This window comes from Notothenia rossii (assembly GCF_949606895.1).
Source record: "Notothenia rossii genome assembly, chromosome: 7".
Classification (NCBI taxonomy): domain Eukaryota; kingdom Metazoa; phylum Chordata; class Actinopteri; order Perciformes; family Nototheniidae; genus Notothenia; species Notothenia rossii.
Genome location: NC_136905.1, coordinates 58,451,439 through 58,477,775, shown reverse-complemented (window position 1 = coordinate 58,477,775; position 26,337 = coordinate 58,451,439). Strand labels below are relative to the sequence as shown.

The window sequence follows — 26,337 nt, the reverse complement described above, 5'->3', positions numbered from 1 at the left end:
AGCTTCTTAGTTTTTGCAACATTCTGTAAATATACACAACTTTATAATAAAATGCAAACATTTACCTTTTTCTAGACTAAACACACAGGTATGATCCTAAGTTAAAAACATATGAGGTTATCATGAGCTCGTTAACATCGCAATTTATCACTATCGTTTAGTGGTTTTGCAAAGAATGAACCACTCTCTGTTTTTGTACCATTCTGCGTTGAAGTAGGCCTACCTTCTCTTTGCCCAAATAAGCTACTAGCGGTCTCCTTTTTTCCGATAGTTAGCTGTACAGCTTTACCCGCCTCAATGTCCCGACAACAAACCTCCATGCGGTCGGAACCAGCCTGTTTCGGTTCAACAACGGCGGCGGTGGGGGCGGCGGCGGTTTTGACCGTTTCTGCGGCCGCAGAGCTGCTGCTGGGTTCATCTGGCTTCGCTGTTTAAAGAAGGTCCAGGCTCCGGAGATGTGGATGTCAGGGATGTGACCTTCCAGTTGTTACATTTAAGTTTAGATTGACTGTATTTAGTTTTGCAAGTGTAGGCTATATATTCTTTCTATCTAGGTTAACAGCTGACACACAGAACAACGTAACACATCAAGTAAACAACGTAACAAATAAACAAATCTAAGCTTTTTTATTGGTTGTAATTTACATGGATACATTTGAATGGTGTGACAATGTCCTATTTGATTGGGTTAAAATGTACATATTCTTCCTGTTATGTCTGCCTGCTTTATTTTACCTAATGCAAAGTGACCTGCTCCATCGAACTTAGTCGCATTGACCCGAAGACACATTTTGATTCCTAGCTTTCTAATGATATCAGGATTGTTTTTGTAGGCTACTCCAAATATTAAGCAAAATATGTCACATAATGACTATTATGGAGTCATCATTTTGAGAAAAAGGCCTTTAAAGTTTTCTCTTCTCTGGAATCCATCGATCTGATTGATTATTAGCGGAGCAAATGATCAAAATACTACGGAGGGAAGATATTTTCGTTTGGATTACTGCACTCACGGGAAACACCGGCTGTTGTTCCTGTTGTGACGTTAAGTTACTCCGTTCTCCGCTTGTTATGCCGTTACAAGCTTCAAACCTGTATTTATCATCTGAATTTGCCGAAATAAGTTTAATATTCTGAAAGCCAAGACTTTGTTTATTTGAAATCAGATGAAAACAAACTGTAACGGACCCTGCCGTGTTATCTATGATTACTATGCCTTACATTCATAATTTCAGCGGGAGGGAGGCGGAGCGGCGCTGTGGAAGATCAGAGTTGCCAGTGAGAGGCGAGCTGTGGTCTTCCCTACAAGCTTAAAAAATGCGTGTAGCTACTGAGATTGAATATATATAACAATAAAAAAGAACAAAAATATACACAGCTAGATCAGATCGCGTTTTAGATGCGACTTCAGAGTAGAGGGGAATTATTGAAACGGGATTTGTACAGTGTTCCGCGCTGCGTGTTTACGTGTGTGTTTGTGTATTTTTGCGTTTGTGTGTATTGTGTTTGTTTCCCGGGGAAAACACTCACGAGAAACACCGGCTGTTGTTATGCCTGCAGTGACGTTAAATTACTCCGTTCTCCACTTGTAATTATGCCGTTACAAGCTTCAAAATTGTAGGCCTATTTATCATCTGAATTTGCCGAATTAAGTTTAATATTCTGAAAGCCAAGAATTTGCTTATTTGAAATCAGCTAAAAACAAACTGTAACGGACCCTGCCGTGTTATCTATGATTACGATACACCTTACATTCATAATTTTAGCGGGAGGGAGGGGGAGCGGCGCTGAGGAACAGTAAAGTGGCGAGTGAGAGCTGTTATCTTCCCTTTACAAGCTTCAAACATGCCTGTAGCTAGTGAGATTGAATATAACAATCAAAAATAACAAAATATACACAGCTAGACATGGGCGCGGGAAGGGGGGTGCTGAGGGCGCTGCAGCACCCCCTAGCGGCAGGCAGGGGGTGCGGAGCTCCCCTGTCTGAATTATTATTTGACGGTTATTGCTGCTCCCGCTGTGCATAATCTGTGTAATATGTAGCCAATAAATTCCACATTGTTGGTAAAATAATATTTTGGCCTGCCCCGAATGTTTTTTCTGTAGCCCCGGACAATTCTACCTCAATAATATAATACATTAACCTTGCTTTACGTGAACCTCATCAAGACACTAGAAAGGACGGCAGGACTGTAATTTCCCGTGTTCAGTGAATGCAACAGAGGCAAGACACCACACCAATCAGAGAGTTGCATGGAAATAAAAGTGTGCTTGTGTCATTCAAGCTCGCGGCTCTGTGTGTGTGCGGAAATAGCGCATTTAGTGTGTGTGAGAGAGGGGGAGAGAGAGAGGGACCGGTGCCAGCAGCAGGGACCGTGTTGTTAGCATCTGGTTAGCTAGCTGCACTAACGGACATACGGAGCTGTTTGTTCCACAACAAGCTGGAGGAGAGCTCTCCTCTCAGACTGAGAGGCTCGGGTGAGCTAAAGGACTCTCTGAGTGTTTCGATAGTTAACTTTAGTCTAAGTTATCTCAGTGGGTCTCAAACGGTTTGGTCAAAAATTATTCAAAAGATTATTTCCGCGGCACACCTTCATATGATCATTATAGTTATAAAAAACATAAGAGAATAAAGGAAAAACAGTTATGAAATACTATATGGAAGTAAAACAAGAATACAGTTTGAAAGGGGAGTGATTTGTAAAATATCCATAAAGAAAAAGAACATCTGCTTATAGTTGTGTTTCATCTGGGTGTTGAGAGATGTATCCATAGATCTCTTAATGTTGCTCTCAAAGTGCACCAGATTGATGCTTTTAACTTCAATATTTAAAAAAAATCTTCCCGGGGGAGCATCCCCCCGGACCCCCCTAGAGGAGGTGAGGTCCGCTCCCCACTCGTAAAAAATAGCACTTTACCCCTGCCTATATGCCGTGAGCTGATTATCGAGCCTTCATTGTAACAGTCGCGGGTTTACTGTGTGCCCGTAATAGTGTTCACTGGAGTCCAGCACCTCAGCACCCCCACTCAAAATACCTTCCCGCGCCTCTGCAGCTAGATCAGATCGCGTTTTAGATGTGACTTTAGAGTAGAGGGGAATTATTGAAACGGGATTTGTACAGTGTTCCGCGCTGCGTGTTTACGTGTGTGTTTGCGTTTGTGTGTATTGTGTTTGGAATTATTGAAAAGGGATTTGTACAGTTTTCCACGACATTTGCTGCAGCGAAAATGTGGGGCAGGGCTGAAAAGTGGGGGGGCCAAAGGCCCCCCCGCTTCCGGCGCCCTTGATCAGCACGGATAGTGCGCGCAACATGATTGCAGCGTCCAGGCAGCTCCTGTTCGAGCATATGCCTTGAGTTGCACATAGCTCCAACGATCCGACCATCACACACACACACACACACACACACACACACACACACACACACACACACACACACACACACACACACACAGGGGTGCTGCCAGGGATTTTGGGCCCCGTGAAAAGATATCAAATTGGGCCCCCCCATCACCAGGCCCAGGCCACGCCAACCAAGCACAATTGCTAACCACACCTCCAGAACCCAACCCACTCATGTATGCTTTAAATAACTCCACCTGTACAGGCTTGCATCTATCTTGTAGTCCAATACTAACCACACAATATTTACTGACACTGAGCTGTGAAAATATAACACTGTGCAGACGTGCAACATTCTGCTGCAGTAGAATTCACTATTTGATATAACACTAACATTCCTGACAATAAATATCAATAGTCATCTTTTATGGTGTACATGCCTAACAATAACATTTATGAATGCAACATTCTCAACATGAATGCATAAATCCAAATAAATATAACTTAAATATACATGACCTCTTAAATTAAAATAAAGTGAACATTACCACCAACAAAATCATTTATAAAATGCTATAACACAAAAAATAACATAAGCAGCAGATTTTAAAATTAAATATACATACCAACTACAAAATATGCAGGTATTAAAGTGGAATACAACGGAAATGGAAATGAAAAGGCCTTATGGTGGTGCCAAATCAGAGCCTATTGCCTTTTCTCAGTCTTTTTTTTACAGCTTCCTCACTTTGTCTGTCCTTTTCCTCACTTTGTCTGTCCCTTTCTGTACACCTTCTCTTGTCTTCACTGGAGCCTTCATCCTCCTCATCTACACTGGTACTGCCACTGGCACTGTCACTGTCCTTCACCTCTTCCTCCACTTCCACACACCTTCCTGACAAAACTAAAGAGGGCCCTGGCTCTGTAGAGTGTACATGACACATATGATAATATATTCTTTAATATTAGTATTAATATCATAACCAAAATGTTGGTGATTAACATTTTATTTACCTAATACAGACTGATCACTCAACGCTTCAAACATCCTAAATAGACTAAAAGCAGTTTTTTTTCTTATATAGATCAGTGGCTATGTGGGAAAATACTGTGTTTGAAATGTATAATTTAAATTAGATGTTAGCTTTTTGTTTTGATATGTGTTGTATTCCAGTCTCCCTTCAGATATGTTAAGTGGCATGTCATGTCATTCAACATAATGCTGCTCACCTCCTTCAGTTGGGAGAAAAGCTGGTTCAGGTTCAGCCTTATAGGCAGTGGCGGAGCCAGGATATTTTCAGTGGGGTGGCCAGGATGGAACCAGTGATCATTTTGGGGTGGTATTGCAATCACTATTATATGAATATAAAAATACAAACAAGGGATTATTTAAGGCACCTACAACACACCTCTACATTATTTGGGATTAAGCTAGTGGTGGAATAGATCAAATCATATTCAGTATATCTAACAATTTTTTTCGTATTCCCGCAGGCAAAGTATCAACGAAGCTTACATTATACAAATGTAGTGCAATATACAGACTGTTTAGCTTATGGTGATCAGCAGCCCTATGAGCTCATTCTCTCAGTGTATCATCAGGAATACAGAGACACACACACATCATTTAAATAAGAGTTTTTAAATTCAATTATTGGTTAAGAATAAACATATTAAAGTAAATAACAATAAACTATAGCCCTTAACCCTGTAAGGCCCCCGGTTGTAATCTTACAACATTACTTTAAGCTATCCAAAAAAGTCAGTAAATGTTTTTTGTTTTTTTAAAAGACTAAATGTACATAGTCAAAAGGTCCTTTTGTTCAGCCTCACAATGCTATTGGGTAGTACATGTGTTTATAGGTCCTGCCCTCTGGAGCATACATATAAGACTAACATTCCTGACAATATATCTCAATAGTCATCTTTTCTGGTGTAAATGCCTTTTTAATAATAACATTTTTTAATGGAACATTCTCAACACGAATGCATCAATCCAAATAAATATAACTTAAATATTTGTGAAAATACTGTGTTTGAAATGTATAATTGAAATGAGATGTTAGCTTTTTGTTTTGATATATATATATATATATATATATATTAGTGGTGGGCATAGATAATTTTTTTTAATCTAGATTAATCTCACTGTATTAATTCCAAACATAACGTGGTGGTAATTAAAAGGCTACGAAATTAAATTATGTAATTTAAAATGACATAACGTAGTGTTAACTGTGTTCGTTATTCTCCCGTCCAGGAGAGAAGCTTTAAAAGGAGACTAAATGGAGTCTCTGTGAAAGTTCAATTGGGTACTTTAATTAAAAAAGGCGCGGGTTGGTCACAAGCATGATATTGTTCAGTCAGACAAACAGCTGTGATCTGGCTCTCGATAGGGAAGAGAAGAGAATGGATCTCTCCTCCGGTGCTGTTATATATCCTCTGCTGGCTCCTCCCCGCCAGCCGGCTCGCCTCGTCTCCAATGTCCGTTATTGCATTTAAACAGAGGATAGGTTCTTTTCACATTCACTATATGCTTAACACGCCGTTTCTCCTCATATTCTCTTTCATCACTTTTCATTTAACACATTCTAAACGCTGTAATCAATACTCTAAACAATACTTCTCGGCTCGTTTGATTTCCGGTCATTCCGGATGTTGTCACATGCTACTCTCGTCTGTAAACAATAATGTATTATAATAAACTGTACCTTCATTTAATATTCAGCATGGTAGTATCTCGACATCTATAGTTGTAGTGTTAAGTCAGTAGGCTTCGGTTTGCACCACTCTATATCATTTCGCTACTAAATTCACCTCTTCAGGAAATCGTATATTAGCCACATGCTAAATGCTAACCGTAGATGAAGGATTTTCAGAATAAAAGCTTAACTGCTTGTGCACAAGAATTTCTGGTTTTTCAGTATAAAAGAGCATTAAAACTGACGGCATGTTTAAACTACATTTCCCCATTAAAACATTGATTTTAATTTCTAACAGTAGCATACCTAAAGCGAAGGAGTGAAGTTCCCAGCTAGCATCGATGAGGTGTACTGTAACGCCGATGTAGTTGTCGTTGTTAACGGACGTCCAATGGTCCCCAGTCAGTGCTACAGACCTCGCCTCTACCATCTTCTCAACTTTCGTAGCTTTCTCTTCTGCGTGCTGGTCATGTATTCTCCTCATGATAGTTCGCCTCGCAGGTAGTTTGTAAGATGGGTCACCTGTGGCCGCCTGGAGAACAAGCTCGAGCCCGTCATCTTCAACCACGCTAATGGGCCTGCAGCTGGTGGCAATCCACTGAGCGAGGAGACTAGTTAGCTTGGCTGATAGAGCTGTGCTGACGGGCTTGCCTCGGTTGCACTCAAACATAGTTGTTTGACGACGAGTCTTCCCCCGCGCTACATCAGTGCTTGGCCCGGCATCTTCCGCATTAGCTAAGGGATGCTTTGCGTTTAGGTGGTACTTGAGACTGGATGAACTCCTACAGTAAACTAATTCCGCATTGCACAAGGTGCAAACAACCTTATTTTTGTCGAGGTTTCCATCGGGAAGCTTCTTAAAAATAAATTTCCCCTGAAGCAAACCCGGCGGCTTCATACCTGCTGTATCCATGTTAGCATGTCACGTTTAATGTGGCTGATTTGACCGGGGTCAGATCCATAGACCGTAGAAGAAACACAGGTCAAAGACTCGATCTCGCCCCCTACAGTGCAATTCGGCTAGGTATACATCCGCGCTAAATTATCAAGGTGAAAGTCATCATAGCTTGCGTAGTATAGACCCAGCTCCCAACCCAACTTTGAGAATAGATTAACGGCGATATTTTTTTTTATCGCCGACAATTGTCTCACGTTAACGCAGCACGTTAACGCCGATAACGGCCCACCACTAATATATATATTGTATTCCAGTCTCCCTTCAGATATGTTAAGTGGCATGTAATTCAACACAATGCTGCTCACCTCCTTCAAAGTGAAATTAAAAACCTCTGCATTTTCTATATAGATATTAACATTACTTAATGTCAGCTTCGTAAAAAAAAAAATATAACAAATATTATTTACAATGGACTACGCTTAGCTAACAGACTAATTTCCACCACTCAGGGACCACACTCACCTTTTCTCTTGAAATACTGGGTGACATACTGTCTTCCTTTAGTCCCTCTCTCTTTTCTTTCTCTCCTTTCTTTTCTTTTTGAAAGCCTGACTTTGTGAGTCATTGAGACATGGTGTTGTACCCTTAAAAAGGGAAATAGTGAGTGAGAGAAGTGAAGACATACAATCACACAGCTCCCGCCTTCACTCGTCTGAATCGAGCCGTCTTTAAAATGAAGCTTGTACATTTACAATGAATACACTCAAATTTCAGGACCAATAATTATGACTAAATTCTCCTTTACCTTTAGCTCTTTAACAGTGGTAAAAAACATATGTATGGACATGTGAATGCAACAGTGCCTAGCTTAGCTGCTAATAACATGACAAACGGTCAGATTCAGCGGTACCACAAGGTATACAGCAGCTAGCTTCAATGACCACAAAGTTAGCCAGAGTTAGCAAGAACCTTCAAACAATACAACAAAGTGCAAAATACACACTTTCCTCTCACAATGAACCACGTTGATGTAATACAGATGACATATATAACATGGGTTGATAGATGTATAGTGCTTTGTATACTGTAATTACCTTAAAAAGGGAAATAGTCAATCAATCAATGTTTATTTATATAGCCCAATATCACAAATGTTACATTTGTCTCAGTGGACTTCACAGTTTGTACAGAATATCAGTATGACAATACGACACCCTCTGTCCTTAGACCCTCACATCGTACAAGGAAAAACTTCCAGAGAAAACCCACAGTTTAAAGGGAAAAAATGGGAGAAACCTCAGGGAGAGCAACAGAGGAGGGATCCCTCTCCCAGGACGGACAGACGTGCAATAGATGCCGTGTGTAAATTGAAAAGATAATACATTTGCAATATAGGTAGTCCAAATGTTTGGAAATGCATGTGTGTATAATAGGAAGATGAATCCACGAGTATATCCATCCAGGACTTATGATCCAGGACCACAGCCACGACTCAAGATCCAGGACTCGCAATCCATGACACAGGACCGCAGGATCATCCATGACTCCGGATCCCGGCGTATATAGACACCAAAAAGAAAGAAATTTGGGGAAGCTGGGTTAATCGGAACATGAGAGTACACAGGTATAGACAGAGAGAAGGAAGAAGTAAGATGTCCCCCGACAAACTAAGCCTATATCAGCAAAACTAGGGGCTGAATCTAATCAGCCCTAACTATAAGCTTTATCAAAAAGGAAGGTCTTAAGCGCACTCTTAAAAACGGTTAGGGTGTCTGCCGTCCGAACACAAACTGGAAGCTGATTCCACAAAAGTGGAGCTTGATAAGAAAAGGCTCTGGCTCCCATTGTACTTTTAGAGACTCTAGGAACAACCAACAACCCTGCATTCTTGGAACGCAATGCCCTAGTAGGACAATAGGGTATAATGAGTTATTTAAGATAAGATGGCGCCTGCCCATTAAGGGCTTTGTAGGCGAGAAGAAGAATTTTAAATTCTATCCTGTGTTCTATAGGGAGCCAGTGTAAGGCAGCCAGAACAGGAGTAATGTGGTCCCTTTTCCTAACTCTGGTTAGTACACGAGCTGCAGCATTTTGAGTCAGCTGAAGCGACTTGACTGACTTCTTGGTACACCCTGATAATAAGGAGTTACAATAATCCAGCCTTGAAGTAACAAATGCATGGACTAGTTTCTCTGCATCGTTTTGAGGCAAGATATGCCTGATTTTTGCAATGTTACGTAGATGGAAGTAGGCAGTCCTTGAAATTGATTTTATGTGGGTGTTAAAGGATAAATCCTGATCAAATATAACACCAAGATTCCTTACAGTCTCACTGGAGGCCAAATTAATGCCATCCATAGTTAATATATCTTTAGATAATTTGTTTCGTAGATTCTTCGGGCCAAGTACAATAACTTCAGTTTTGGTCGTGTTTAACATCAAAAAATGTAAGGTCATCCACGTTTTTAAGTCCTTGAGGCAGTCTTGAATTTTATTTAGATGATTAATTTCATCAGGCTTGATTGATAAATATAGTTGAGTATCATCCGCATAACAATGAAAGTTTACAGAATGATTCCTTATAATATTGCCTAACGGAAGCATATATAGGGTGAACAAAATAGGTCCAAGCATTGAACCCTGTGGCACTCCATGGCTAACTTTGGTTTGCATGGAAGATTCATCGTTGACACGTACAAACGAGCGTTCAGATAGATAGGACCTAAACCAGCCTAAAGCAGTTCCCTGTATGCCAACTAAGTGCTCTAGTCTTTGCAATAGGATATCATGGTCGATAGTATCAAATGCAGCACTAAGATCGAGCAAGACAAGAATAGAGACAAGTCCCTTGTCAGAGGCTATTAGAATGTCATTTGTGACTTTAACCAGAGCTGTCTCTGTGCTATGTTGTGTTCTAAAGCCAGACTGAAAATCTTCAAATAAATCATAGTTTTTTAAGTAATCACACAGCTGTTTTGCGACTGCTTTCTCAAGAATTTTTGAGAGGAACGGAAGATTAGAAATAGGTCTATAGTTGGCTAAAACCTCTGGATCGAGGTTGTGCTTTTTAAGAAGCGGTTTTATCACTGCTACTTTGAATGATTGTGGAACATAGCCTGATAATAAAGACATATTCATAATATTTAATAAAGAAGTGCTAATTAATGGAAAAACTTCTTTTAACAGCTTAGTTGGAATCGGGTCTAAGATACACGTTGATGGTTTAGAAGAGAGAATCATTTAATTTAATTGTTCAAGGTTTATGGCTGAAAAGCATTCTAGTTTACTATCTAGTGTAATATTAGAACTTACGTTTCCGGGAGCTGTTGATAACACTATACTGGTCAAAGGCAAGAGGTCATTGATTTTGTTTCTAAGAGTAACAATTTTATCGTTAAAAAAGCACATCAAATCATTACTACTGAGTGCTATGGGAATAGAAGGCTCAGTCGAGCTGTGGCTCTCTGTCAGCCTGGCTACATTGCTGAAAAGAAATCTTGCATTATTCTTATTCTCATCTATTAATGAAGAGTAGTATGCTGCTCTCGCTTTACGCGGTGCTTTCTTATATTCATTGAGTGTAATATGCCAAATTAAACGAGATTCTTCAAGTTTAGTGGAACGCCATATCCTTTCAAGTTGTCTCGACTTTTGCTTTATTTTGCGGGTTTCGGCATTATGCCATGGAGCTAATCTATGTTGTTTTATTTTCTTCTTTTTCAAAGGAACAACAGAGTCTAATTTTATTCGCAGCGCATCTGTAGCACTATCAACAACATGATCAATTTGGGGTGGTGTACATTTTGTATAAGTTTCCTCCCCTACATGCAGACATGCTATCGAGTTAAGTATTGGTGGAATCTCTTCCTTAAATTTGGCTATAGCACTAACAGATAGGTTTCTGCTGCAGGAGCTTTTGGCTAATGCTTTGTAGTCTAGTAACAGTACTTCAAAAGTTACTAAGAAATGGTCGGATAAAGCAGGATTATGCGGTTCGACTAATAGTTGCTCAATTTCAATACCATAAGTCAGAACAAGGTCAAGAGTGTGATTATAGCAGTGGGTTGGTTTATTTACACTCTGACAGAAACCAACATAATCTAATATAGAGTTAAATGCAACAGTAAGGCTATTTTTATCATCGTCAACATGAATATTAAAGTCACCTACGATAATTACTTTATCTGTTTTATACCAAAGCTGATAAAAACTCAGAGAATTCTGATAAGAATGCTGAATAAGGACCTGGTGCACGGTACACTGTAACAAATAAGATTGGCTGCAGAGTTTTCCAGGTCGGATGCGTAAGACTGAAAATGAGGCTTTCAAAGGAGGTATAATTTAATTTTTGTTTAGTATTGATAAGTAAACTTGAGTCAAAGATTGCTGCAAATCCACCTCCTCGGCCCGTGCCTCGGGCAATATGAGTATTGATATGGCTGGGTGGAGTGGCCTCATTTATGCTGACATATTCTTCATGTCTCAACCAAGTTTCAGTGAGACAGCATATATCAATATTATAATCTGATATTAAATCATTTACCAGTATTGCTTTAGATGCTAGAGATCTTATGTTTAAGAGACCACATTTAATCTTCCTGTTTTGTTGCACTGTAGTAGTTGTTACATTTACTTTTATTAGGTTATTATGTATGACACCTCTATTAGGTTTTACCTTAAATTGTCCTTGGGCAGACACACTCACCGTTAATATTGGGTATTTTATTGGGTTCGGGATTCCTATGGATGACTGCCTAGGAGAGAGCGCAGAGAAGCGTGTAAGACTGCGACTCTGCCTCCTGGTCTCAACTCCAGTTTGTCATGGATTAAGTCCACAGAGCCCTGAAATGTTTGCCGAAATGAGATTTGCACCTGCCAAAGTAGGATGAATGCCGTCTCTCTTAATCAGACCAGGTTTTCCCCAGAAGGCTGTCCAATTATTCACGAAGCCCACATTGTTTGCTGGGCACCACCAAGACAACCAGCGCTGAAATGATGACATGCGGCTATACATGTCATCATTGATCAGATTGGGGAGGGGACCAGAGAAGATTACGGTGTCCGACATTGTTTTAGCATAACTACACACCGACGCCACATTAAGTTTGGTGCATTCTGATTGGCGTAAACGAACATCATTACCACCGACGTGAATAACAATCCTACTGTATTTACGTTTATTTTTAGCCAGCAGTCTAAGATGCGCCTCAACTTCGCCCGCTCTGGCCCCCGGAATGCATGTGACTGTGGACGCTTCGGTCTCTAAATTCACGTGTCTCATAATAGAGCTACCAATAACCAGAGTTGGCGTCTCAGCGGGTGTCTCGCTGAGTGGGGAATATCTGTTAGATACGTGAACGGGTTGGTGGGGACCTGCGGGTTTCGCGTTATGCCCCTTCTGAACAGTCACCCATTCTCCCTGCTGCTCGGGAGTTGCCGGGGGACGGCTAAGAGGAGCTACCTTTTGCCGGTCCGCACCGGCTAACATGGGCTTTACTGTAGTTGAGTTATTTTCTAAGATGCGGAGCCGGGCTTCTATGGCTATGATTCCCGCCTCCAACCTAACAACTATACTACATTTAACACATGTATCGGTACCAGTAAAGGAGGTAGGGGAGTAACCAAACATGAGACAGTTAGAGCAGGAAATAGCACCCGAGGGTGGGGAAAGAGCCATGGCTAGCTATCAAGCTAAAGTAGCTACCGTTAGCAAACCCGAAAAGAGTGTAGGCAACTGTGGAGTTACAGTCGCTAAGAGAAGGATAGTTTGTGAGTGCTTAAGCTGTAGTAACGTGTGATTACAACGTCAGGCAGTTGCCGTGATCAAGAGTTTTAAAACGATCGATTAAGTTAAGATAATAAGCTATCAGCAACAGAACAGGCACACGGGATACCCGGAGATGACAACAACAACCGGAAGTTACAAGATGCTTACCGCAATAGTGGTCCGTGTAGAAACGTTGTCACTGTACCACTCTACTACCCCCTACTAAATAGTGAGTGAGAGAAGTGAAGACATACAATCACGCAGCTCCCGCCTTCGCTCGTCTGAATCGAGTGAGGAAGAGCGCAGTGATCCCTCCCACTGGAACCCCAAGGCATTACCAACAGATTAACGCACAATCAGCCCATACAGTAGGATACATCTATCTCTCAGAATAGACTAGTCTTGTCTGTCGCAATGGCACACACGTAAGTATTAGCATCCCTGCTCACATGCTAGAAAGTGCCGTTAGGAGGCGGAGGCGGGACCAAACCATTACATGTAAATAGAGGGGGGTGTACAGAGGCTTTGGATAATTAACTTTTGGAAGAAAATAAGTTAAATGAATTGTAAGTTTAGTGAGTACATTATCAATATAACGTTATATGAATGTTAATTATTGATGAATGATGAAAGGTTACTTAAACATCTTTTTCTTAATGTTCTAAAATTGTTTGGACCCCGTGGTGAGGGTGTTTGGGGTGGCCAATAGGGTGGCCAGGATTCAGCTGGGGGTGGCCATGGCCACTCCCAGCCACCCCCCAGCTCCGCCACTGCTTATAGGGGGACAGTGCTGCTGAGCCTGAAGATGGATATTTTGGTCCTGGCACCAGGGGGAGGGACAACTGATTTAGTATAAATAGCTGATAAACATGTACCTGCATTTAATGTCAGCTAAAAGAGCAGTGAAATGAAAAACCTCTGAATTTTCTGTGAAGATATTAACAGTAGCCTACTTAATGTCAGCTTAGTCACATGCTTTCACTCTGCTAGAAAAGTGCTGCGTTTGGAGGCAGGAGTCTTAGGACCAAACCATTACATGTAAATAGAGGGGGGTGTACAGAGACTTTGGATAATTGACTTTTGGAATAAAATAAGTTAAATGAATCGTAAGTTTAGTGAGTAGCCTACTACGCAATATAACGTTATATTAATGTTAATTATTTATGAAAGGGTACTTACATCTTTTTTTCTTAATGTTCTAAACATGTTGGGGCCCCCTGCTAGTCATGGGCCCTTAGAATCGTCCTAACCTTTCACCCCCTTACGGCGCCCCTGCACACACACACACACACACACACACACACACACACACACACACACACACACACACACACACACACACACACACACACACACACACACACACACACACACACACACTTTGTATTGTATTATTTTATGAGAGAGGTTCCAGATTGAATTGAGGCAAATATTTGTAATGTTCAGAGGTTGTTGTGTTTAAAATTCATTATATTCATATATTCTGATTGGTCGATAGCGTTTTTGCGGACCTCTTTGATTACAGATAAACAAAAAAACTGATAAAAATAAACTCATGAAACGCCACCAGTAACCAATAGGCATCTTAACCAAATCTGTAAAGTAACTAAAGGTAAGCTATTAAACACATGTAGTGGAGTAAAAGTGTACCATTTACCTCTGAATTGTAGTGGAGTAGAAGTACACAGTAGAAACATATGGAAACACTCAAGTGAAGTGCAAGTATCTCAAAATTCTACTAAGTACAGTACTTGAGTAAATGTTCTTAGTTACTTCCCACCTCTGTGTATACAGTATACAGTGGGGCAAAAAAGTATTTAGTCAGCCACCAATTGTGCAAGTTCTCCCACTTAAAAATATGAGAGAGGCCTGTAATTTTGATCCTAGGTATACCTCAACTATGAGAGACAAAATGAGAAAAAAAATCCAGAAAATCACATTGTCTGATTTTTAAAGAATTTATTTGCAAATTATGGTGGAAAATAAGTATTTGGTCACCTACAAACAAACACGATTTCTGGCTCTCACAGACCTGTAACTTCTTCTTTAAGAGCCTCCTCTGTCCTCCACTCGTTAACTGTATTAATGGCACCTGTTTGAACTCATTATCAGTATAAAAGACACCTGTCCACTAGAGATGTGCATCTCCATCACTGAGGCCGATGCGATGCGCATCTCAATACATTGCCACGATACGATACATTAACGATACATTTGAAACACCAGGCGATGCGATACGATACGATTCACCCCTGTTGCGATACAGTTCGATGCGATTTGATTCAACATTATGCGATTCGGGGCGATATGATGCGATTCAAAACGATGCAAAAATATGGTACGACAGAGGATTTTTGTTTTATTCCTTATATGCAGCAAATCATACATTAACAAAAAAGTGCTTTACATATTTGGTACTGCACATCCCATCATGCCGTTTATTTGTTTACCTTTAAAAGCTCTCCAGGGTACAGTACAATTGTATAACACCTCACAGTTAAACAATGTAAGGATGCATTGCTCATGATTAACAATGTGCAAATAACAGCTACCATAGTGCAATGCCCATACAGCTGCCAGCCTGATGTGCTTAACACTCATTCATAGGCTAACTCACCAGTGAGCAGAAAGCAGTGGGTTCTATATGAACAATAAAGAATACAAATAACCTTTCACAAACAGGTATTTCATAACTGCTTACAGTAAGGAAGACATTTAAATTATTATTGGCCACAGGCTGCTGTAAACTAAACACCACTCTCTCTGACAGAACACCTCACTGAGTGATTTAAATCATATGTCTAACTTTAAGGTTTCTCTTTTCAGCCGCAGACCCCGTGTCGCCTCTTTATGTGCGTCGCTAAGTTCCTCGAACTACTTGTGTACTTTAAAGCGGCTCGGCATCGTTAACAATTTGCGAGCAATTTTTCAAGTTGACCGTCTGTAGTATATAGTGCCGCGCACATATACCATCAGGACGTTACTGATGGGGTGCGGCTGCGGAGTGATACTGTGTGTATGCAAGTCCGCATCTAGGACGGATCTATGTATCATGGCTGTAGACCTGTTAAGTAATAAAGATACCTCATACAAAGGTCTACGGATACCTTATTACTCTCCATGAACTGCGGTCAACTATATAGCATAAAGGACTATTACACCGTCTTTCTTGAACAATCCGAAGTGTTACCAAACGTTTGATTTGTAGGTATTTTTCGGTGCACTGTGTTTCTCTTTCTCCTCAACTTCCGTGTGTGTTGATAACTGAGACTCTCGGCCTCCGTAGTGGCGAAGCAAATATCAAAGATCGTCTCTGCTGAGCGTTGACAAGATGAGGGGATTTTATATGAATGAATCGTTTTTTTACCGATGCAAAGACGCTACGCAATCGATGCATCGCGAGTTCAACCCGGTTCAACCCAAACTGTAGCCGATGTGCACTCTTTCAACCGGTGCACTCGCATCTTGAATGTTTATGCCGGTGCACCGATGCGAATCGGTGAATCTTAACATCTCTACTGTCCACAACCTCAAACAGTCACACTCCAAACTCCACTATGGCCAAGACCAAAAAGCTGTCAAAGGACACCAGAAACAAAATTGTAGACCTGCACCAGGCTGGGAAGACTGAATCTGCAATAGGTAAGCAGCTTGGTGTGAAGAAATCAACTGTGGGAGCAATTATTAGAAAATGGAAGACATACAAGACCACTGATAATCTCCCTCGATCTGGGGCTCCACGTAAGATCTCACCCCGTGGGGTCAAAATGATCACAAGAACGGTGAGCAAAAATCCCAGAACCACACGGGGGGACCTAGTCAATGACCTGCAGAGAGCTGGGACCAAAGTAACAAAGGCTACCATCAGTAACACACTACGCCGCCAGGGACTCAAATCCTGCAGTGCCAGACGTGTCCCCCTGCTTAAGCCAGTACATGTCCAGGCCCGTCTGAAGTTTGCTAGAGAGCATTTAGATGATCCAGAAAAGGATTGGGAGAATGTCATATGGTCAAATGAAATCAAAATATAACTTTTTGGTGAAAACTCAACTAGACGTGTTTGGAGGAGAAAGAATGCTGAGTTGCATCCAAAGAACACCATACCTACTGTGAAACATGGGGGTGGAAACATCATGCTTTGGGGCTGTTTTTCTGCAAAGGGACCAGGACGACTGATCTCTGTAAAGGAAAGAATGAATGGGCCCATCGTGACATTTTGAGTGACAACCTCCTTCCATCAGCAAGGGCATTGAAGATGAAACGTGGCTGGGTCTTTCAGCATGACAATGATCCCAAACACACCACCCGGGCAACGAAGGAGTGGCTTCGTAAGAAGCATTTCAAGGCCCTGGAGTGGCCTAGCCAGTCTCCAGATCTCAACCCCATAGAAAATCTTTGGAGGGAGTTGAAAGTCCGTGTTGCCCAGCGACAGCCCCAAAACATCACTGCTCTAGAGGAGATCTGCATGGAGGAATGGGCCAAAATCCCAGCAACAGTGTGTGAAAACCTTGTGAAGACTTACAGAAAACGTTTGACATCTGTCATTGCCAACAAAGGGTATATAACAAAGTATTGAGATGAACTTTTGTTATTGACCAAATACTTATTTGCCACCATAATTTTCAAATCAATTCTTTAAAAATCAGACAATGTGATTTTCTGGATTTTTTTTTCTTCTCATTTTGTCTCTCATAGTTGAGGTATACCTAGGATGAAAATTACAGGCCTCTCTCATCTTTTTAAGTGGGAGAACTTGCACAATTGATGGCTGACTAAATACTTTTTTCCCCACTATATATGCTGTATGACTTCTGTACCACTGCTCACAGAAGTGTAGTTACTAATTACAACATGCCCATTCATACAAGAGTCGTTTAACAACATATTTAAATTACTGTTGTCAATCGGATGTATAACACATGGCTGTTGACATTGATTAATATAATAACGTGTATTTAACCTAGACAGGATAGCATTAGCAATGCTGGCTTGCTAACTTTATGCAGACTAAAGTTGCCGACTGTATACAGTAATGTAAAAGTTGACGCCAAAACGACGGTTGTAAAAATAGGTTTTATGACAATAAACGGGAAAATAGAAACATGTAGTGTTGTTACTTACTCTGAATAGCACTGATACGCCTCGCCACTGTCAACCAAAGCGTGAGGGGGGCGTGTTCGGGGTGAAGCCGTGCAGTGAGTGGCTCTGTCTATTGTGATGCCGTGACGTGATTTGTTTAGGTCCAATCTCACTATGGACAGCGAGTATCATGATTGGGTGATAGATTGGATTTTTAACAGACGGTCCTGCGCCACGCCTCCCCCACAGACAAACTAATAAGGCTTTATTTAACATTACATTGCATTTAGCTGAACACTTAAACATAAAACATTTACACATTAAAGAATACTTTAAGTTAAGGTCTTCTTTTGAATATGAACAAAACTTTGGGGGTATCAACAGATACATATTAAGTCTGACAAACTACTTAACGTCTAATATATTGCAGGGCTCAACAGTAACGGTTGCCAGGTTGCCATTGTCAACCATTCAGAAAAAATGTCAACCACTTCTTGGCCTTTAGTTCCCATCAGTGGCAACCACTTTTTAATATGAAGAAATAAGGACAGCAAACAGCTAAATGTGCACCCCAAAATAGATACATGTTAATTATTTGTTGTATCAAGAGTGATATTTAATTATTGTTGTGACCAGTCGGAACCTGATACTTAAGTTGCATGTGCATTGGTGTGATTACGGAGCCAGAAAGCGATGCACGTTTACTCACGTGAGCGGTGCACCGTGTGTTTGTTTTACAAAAAATGGCAAAGCAAATTAAGTTGTTTGACTGTGGGGTAAAAAGTTTGGCCAACCCGTAAACATCTCAAACGAATGTTCAAAGTGATTGAACTGATAAAGCGCAAGATGAACCGGAACGAAAGCAAAGAGGAAATGTGTAAAGTCTCGGGAGGCGAAATATGTACATTCTGCTCCGTTGTGCATTCACGTTGTGCATTCACTTACGGTATCTTATTACTACCAAAATAAAAGTGCAAAACGAAACTTTACCATCAGAAAATATTGGCATACAAATATAATCACTTCTATAAAAAGGTAAGACATTTTAAATATAGTTAGACATATTAAAGGTAATTTACTAGCATTAATAATTACTATCTAATTCTTAACTGTGAATGGTTTTCATTTATTTAACATTAGAAATGTATTAGTCTGGCCAATCCAAGGCTTCAATGCTGAAGGGCCAGTGGATCTATGGTGGGGGTCAGCACAAAGGTCAAGAAAACCCACATTTGAAAGGGAGACAATGGATGACCAAGAAACTAGTGACTTGCTCAATTCCTTTGTGAGGGATCTGTGAAGAACATGACAACAGCTGCACTACTGGTATTTTGTATGCCTGCAATTTGAGGGTGGACAAGTTTACTACCACTTAAGTTTCAAATAATTGTTTTAATTACTTATTGTAAAGCATTTGAACATTATTTTGTGTCACATTTTCATTATTAAGTTGATGTATAACTGTATAGTATCTTAATTATTTAAAATATAAGGTGACTAAATACTGTTTTCACCCCGTGAGGGTTGATGCCAACTTTACAGGGACGCTGCGTAAAGACGTAGTACACGTTCTCTTGGCGAGACCTCAAATCATCTTCGTAATATCTATCAAACTATAGATCCTACATATCCACTGGTAGTTGATTCTAAAAGTACAATATACACTTCTCGCTAGAAATCTAATCAAAAAGCATTTTGATGGCCAAACTATTCCACAATTTAGGATTTTCTAGAGAGGGTTATTTGTGAATAAACGACCCTCCGGAGCGTTTGCAATCAACGGGAGCATGTTGTTTCTTACACGACCACTAAAGGCGCCACACTTTAAAACGTGTCTATGTGTCGTAATAAGCTGCTGAACAATCAACCTATTTGGTCGTTTTTCGTAGGAGGACAGGCTGAACAGTTTATGCATCCAATCCAACATAGCTGTTTTCTCATTCAGTTGCTATGGTAACAGCTTTACCCCATCTCTGTGTGTTTTAGTCCCTCCTTCTTATGCCTCTGTTCAGGTTTCCACAGACGTAAGTAAACACACATAAGTCTAGTCAGGGGTTAGAAGATGGCACATACCGTAGTTTCCATGTTAAATTCCTGGCAAAGTTCCAGCTAAATTGTATTAAAACATTTTAGATGGAAATGAGAATTAATTTGTGGTTTTGCATGTGGTCATTGTAAGTTATATTGAGGTTTTGAGCTGGGTAACATTAAACACATCCCCCATGAACAGACATCTCCCATCCATGTGCGTTCTAAAAAAGAACTAATATCCTAAGTTTGGTCTCCCTGTAACATTTACTGCTGCATATTGTCTTCTGATGCTTTTGGATGTAATTTAATGCAGAAAATGAAAATCAAACTAAGAGTGTTTGCTTCAACAGTAAATTATTGTTAAAGGTGGGGTAGGTAAGTTTGAGGAACCGGCTCGAGATACACTTTTTGTTATATTCCATGGAATGCTCTTAACATCCCGATAGCAATGAATATCTTAAGTCCTTTGACAAAGAATCCATACAAAAATGTCATCTGTGGAAGCCGTAGTACTGTAAAAAGCACGACCAATCATTTTAGCCGGCCCGGCTAAAATAACTGGATGGCCTACCTGCCTGTCAGCCTTCCATCTGTGCACAAACTTATCTCGTGCCCTCATTGGTCATGTGCGCTTTCGTGTGTGTTGGAGGAGGGGCTCTGTAAGGAAGTGGCAGATTTTTTCAGGCTGTGTATTTTCAAAATCTAGCGCACTCGAGCTGGTTTCTCAAAAATTACCTACCCCACCTTTAAGTGTTTTATAGCCATGTCATTCTCAAATTCTATATTCGTCCTACCACGGGGAAATGTACGTTGTTACAGCAAAGGGGAAAGTGCAGATAAAAAGTGCAAATACAATAGTATACACAATACCATTTTGAGGTAGGCCCAAGTCAATCAGTGCAAAATAGAGATGTTAAGATTCACCGATTCGCATCGGTGCACCGGCATAAACGTTCAAGATGCGAGTGCACCGGTTGAAAGAGTGCACATCGGCTACAGTTTGGGTTGAACCGGGTTGAACTCGCGATGCATCGATTGCGTAGCGTCTTTGCATCGGTAAAAAAACGATTCATTCATATAAAATCCCCTCATCTTGTCAACGCTCAGCAGAGACGATCTTTGATATTTGCTTCGCCACTACGGAGGCCGAGAGTCTCAGTTATCAACAAACACGGAAGTTGAGGAGAAAGAGAAACACAGCGCACCGAAAAATACCTACAAATCAAATGTTTGGTAACACTTCGGATTGTTCAAGAAAGACGATGTAATAGTCCTTTATGCTATATAGTTGACCGCAGGTCATGGAGAGTAATAAGGTATCCGTAGACCTTTGTATGAGGTATCTTTATTACTTAACAGGTCTAATAGGAAATCAGGCTCAGAGGTAGAATGGCTACGCTTTAGGCAGCTAAGGAATAGCTTTACTAACCCTAACCCTAACCCTAACCCCTAACCCTAACCCTAACCCTAACCCTATGTCAAAAGTGCTAAGTCAAAGTACTATTTGTCAGTTACCACAGAAAACCTGAATAATCCTAGGAAATTTTGGAAAGCCATAAAATCGATTTCCACTGGTGATATCCCAAATGAGCTACCTCCGTACCTCACCACAGCATCTGGCATTATATCAGACAGGGCCACCATGCTAAATTGCTTTAATAAGCATTTTGTCTCTTGTGGCTCTCTGTTTGATTCTGTCACTGACTGTGCTTCTGCTTCTGTGAACGCTCCAGTCCTTGACTCTGAACAATGTGGTCTGGAAAACCCTTTCAGTTTTACTCCTTTAACTGTTGGTATTGTCCATGAAGCTTTATCCAAGTTAGATCCTAGGAAACCGGCTGGCCCGGACAACGTAGAACCTTTCTTTTTAAAGATAGCTGCAGATTTTATTGCTCCACCTCTTACTTCTCTTTTTAACCTCTCCCTCAGCACAAATACAATTCCTAAAGTATGGAAGTCTGCTTATGTCCTGCCTCTACTGAAAGGAGGGGAGGCAACTATTTTAAATAACTATAGGCCAATCTCTAAATTGTCAGTTTTGGCTAAGGTGCTCGAACGACTTGTGAGTGAACAAGTAAAGGAGTTTTTATGTATAAATGATATCCTTTCTAAACATCAGTCAGGCTTCAGGAAGAAACATAGCACCATCACTGCAACAATGAAAGTGGTAAATGATATTACTAGTATGCTAGATAATAAACAGAGTTGTGCAGCTCTGTTTATTGACCTTTCCAAAGCGTTTGACACCGTTGATCATCGCGTCTTAAAACAGAGGCTACTCAGTATTGGCATATCCAGCCATGCAGTGGGGTGGTTTGTGAACTACCTCTCTGAAAGGTCCCAATGTGTTCACTTTGATGGGCTGTCTTCTGAGTGGTTAAACATTGCTAATGGTGTTCCTCAAGGTTCTGTTTTAGGTCCACTTTTATTCTCCATATATATCAACAGTTTAGGTGAAAATGTGGATGAAGCTACTTTACATTTTTATGCGGACGATATCGTGATGTATTGTGCAGGTCCCTCCATTCAGGAGGCGGTTGTTAAATTACAGGCTGTTTTTAACATTATTCAGACTCAGCTCTCTGAACTAAAGCTTCTTTTAAATGTGGATAAAACCAAGATAATGCTCTTTTCAAAAGCTAAAAAGACACCAGAGCCTGTTTTAGATATTGTATCAACGCAAGGAACAAAACTTGAAGTTGTTGCCTGTTACAAATACCTTGGTATCTTGCTTGATGACTGTCTCTCTTTTAAACTTCATGTCAATAACCTGCTTAAAACACTGAGGGTTAGGCTAGGTTTCTTTTTCAGGAATAAGTCCTGTTTCTCACTTGAGGCCAGGAAAAGGCTAGTCACTGTGACCTTTTTACCTGTGCTGGACTATGGTGATCTGCTGTATATGAATGCACCTGCTAACTACCTGAGCAAACTAGATGCTGCGTATCATAGTGCTCTGAGATTTGTCACAAACTGTAAAGCACTTACTCATCACTGTACATTGTATACCAAGGCAGGTTTACCATCACTCACTGTACGGAGGCTCAGTCACTGGTACACTTTGATCTATAAAGCTATGTTGGGCAAACTCCCGTATTATATCTGTTCATTGATAAAGCAGAAAGTTGCAAGCAACTATTGTCTGCGATCACAGGATATAGTCTTGTTAGATGTGCCAAGAGTAAGGACTGTCTTAGGTAAGACAGCTTTTATGTGCGCAGCTCCACTTGCTTGGAACAGTCTACAGGCAAAATTGAAATTGAGCATTTTTATTTCTCTGAATGTATTTAAGGCATGTCTAAATGAAATGCTTTCTGACACTCTGGGTATTTGTAAATGTTGAATATGTAAATATGATATCCTCTGTTGTTTGTATGTTGTTTTTATGTTTCATGTGGAACTAAATGATGCAGGTCTCCCTTGTAAATGAGATCGATGATCTCAAGGGACCAATCTGTCTAAATAAAGGTTTGAAATGAAATGAGTACAGCCATGATACATAGATCCGTCCTAGATGCGGACTTGCATACACACAGTATCACTCCGCAGCCGCACCCCATCAGTAACGTCCTGATGGTATATGTGTGCGGCACTATTACTACAGACGGTCAACTTGAAAAATCACTCGCAAATTATTAACGATGCCGAGCCGCTTTAAAGTACATAAGTAGTATGAGGAACTTAGCGACGCACATAAAGAGGCGACGTGGGGTCTGCGGCTGAAAAGAGAAACCTGAAAGTGAGACATATGAGTTAAATCACTCAGTGAGGTGTTCTGTCTGTCAAGTGTTTAGCTTACAGCAGCCTGTGACGGCCAATAATAATTTAAATGTCTTCCTTACTGTAAGCAGTTATGAAATACCTGTTTGTGAAAGGTTATTTGTTTTCTTTATTGTTCAGATAGAAACCACTGCTTTCTGCTCACTGGTGAGTTAGCCTCTGAGTGTTAAGCACATCAGGCTGGCAGCTGTATGGGCATTGCTCTATGGTAGCTGTTATTTGCACATTGTTAATCATGAGCAATGCATCCTTACATTGTTTAACTGTGAGGTGTTATACAATTGTACTCTGGAGAGCTTTTAAAGGTAAAAAAATAAACGGCATGATGGGATGTGCAGTACCAAATATGTAAAGCATTTTTTTGTTAATGTATGATTTGCTGCATATTAGGAATAAAACAAAAATCCTCTGTCGTACCATATTGAAGTATCATAATTTTTGCATCGTGTTGAATCGCATCGTATCGCTCCGAATCGCATAATGTTGAATAAAATCGTATCGAACTGTATCGCAACAGGGGTGAATCGTATCGTATTCGTATCGTATCGCATCGCCTGGTGTTTCAAAGGTATCGTTAATGTATCACATCGTGGCAACGTATCGAGATGCGCATCGCATCGGCCTCAGTGATGGAGATGCACATCCCTAGTGCACAAACATGGCATGTGCTTAAGAATTTATTTACTTCTTATCCACAACGCCACCTGACGGCTTTCTTGCTCTTATTGCTGTTATTAAGACAATGCTCTCCACTTGTCCTAAAATGAGCTCAACTCATGGCACTTGGTACACAGATGGTCACAGGGTAGTACTTTCTAAAAGTACTAGTTTGTAGGGATGTCCTTCCCTGTTTTGGTAAACACACACAGCAACGGATATCCCTACAAACTGGTACCTTTAGAAAGTGCTACCCTGTGACCATCTGTGGCCTGAGTGCAATGAATTCCTCAAAAGGTTCCAAGTCCCAAGGAAAGTTGAATAGGGGCTGAAATAAACGCTTGAAATACAGTTTCCAGGTTTACCCTAAGGTTTTATAGTATATGGATATATATGAAATATAAATACATATATATTGAGGGATTTTGAGGCATTGCATAATTTCCAGGAGGGTTAAGAACATAGTAAAAACCGCAGTCAATAACAGAGAATTATGTAAGTCATATCATATCTGTTACTATAGTTAACCTCTTCTACACAGCACCCCCGATACCGCGGGGAAAAACGCGTCATCTGCAGGAATCAGCGTTTGAGGCCATCTTAATATTCAATAAACTATGAATGTTTTATATCCATGTAACGCTTAGGAACTCAGCTAACTGATATTTTTTTCATTTATTTTTCAAAAAAACCCACAAAGCTAGCGCCGAGCCTCTGAATTAGCTACGAGCGAAACAATCTTAAGGCCGTAAGCACAGAACTCTAGCTACACTGCTCGATATACTTATTGGATCTGCACAAACAAGCTTAGATAACATCCTTAGAGCCCACAGATTATAGAAATATAAGGATCATCACTGAGCGATCAGAACTCGTGACAGGGGAAGCAAATACAGACAACACACAAGTAGCTTTAGGTAGCAAAACACGGAGATATGCTCACCTTAGCTGTTATTCTGATCAAAAGTCGTGTTCAATGGCATTAAAACGAGAAAAAACGCGGCTGAAGGTTAATCCATAGGTTATAGCAATGTCACTTTGAAGAAATTATTGATAATCCATAATTTCATTTTATGCAAAGATCGGAAAAAGACAAATTAGCTGCTAATGGTAGCCACCATATGTTAGCGCGGCTTTCGGATTTTCAACGCGTCTCTCTCACTCCTCATTTGGTAAGCTGTGTGTGTATGGAGAACTTTCCCTCGATTCCAGTGGCTCCATTGACGGTTAGAAAGAGATGTCAATCAGCAAAATCGACCAAGAGATATATGGAAAATCCACCCAAATTAACCCAGAAGTGTTTTTCTTTTGCTAAACCTCTCTAAAAAGGTCAAATGTCACTTGTTTTGCATCAATCTTGATACAGGGTACTTATATGTTGTACTTTGGATCCCTAAAGCTTTTAGTATATTTTACCATCATCCAAGGGTAGTTTTCACTATAAGTAAAAAAATATCTTTACAATGACACTATAATTTACTGTTTTTTACTATGTTCAATCGGAATTTTCTTTCAAATAAAAAACATCTATATTGATTCTGACTTTTCTACATCCAACTCACAGGTTTATCATTACTTTGAGAAAAAAGATTATTAATTTAACCCTTTTAGAAGGGAAGATATGGTCCTTTTTTCTGGGAATGTCATTTTCGAGCCTGAGACCTGAAAAACAGGCTCAGTGCTTAACAGGTTAAGACATTGCTTATAACATGTTCTGGTTGCTCCTGTCTCCAAAGGATCAATCAATTGTACAATTATTAACTTTAGGGGACACAACATTTTTCGTAATCTATTGAAAGAACATTTCACAAAATATTATTTTGCCTGGCGAAAGCTGATTTATTGACCATTTATATGCACCAGACACAGACAGTATGGAAAATATTAAAGACATATATTCAGCCTTTTCATTCAAAGGACAAAAGCTGCACTGTTATTCTTAAAAAAAACAACCTCTATTTCATAGTAGAGGACTGACTAATTTAAAATAAAACCAAGAAATGCACAGCGGCAGTGAAAGTGAATGCCTAGCTATTCTGTCAGTAACACAGTTTATTTTTACAGTCGCACACTGCAGCAGAGT

General features: G+C 40.3%; 1 long non-coding RNA gene across 1 annotated transcript; it reads right to left on the bottom strand.

The window, feature by feature from the left end:
* Positions 1–3,421: 3,421 nt before the first annotated feature.
* On the bottom strand, positions 3,422–7,670 carry LOC307047432. The gene is made up of 3 exons (XR_013810425.1): positions 7,466–7,670; positions 4,574–4,695; positions 3,422–4,265 (listed from the first exon to the last, which is right to left on the bottom strand). It is a non-coding gene; the product is annotated as an uncharacterized lncRNA (long non-coding RNA).
* Between the last annotated feature and the right edge of the window lie 18,667 nt (positions 7,671–26,337).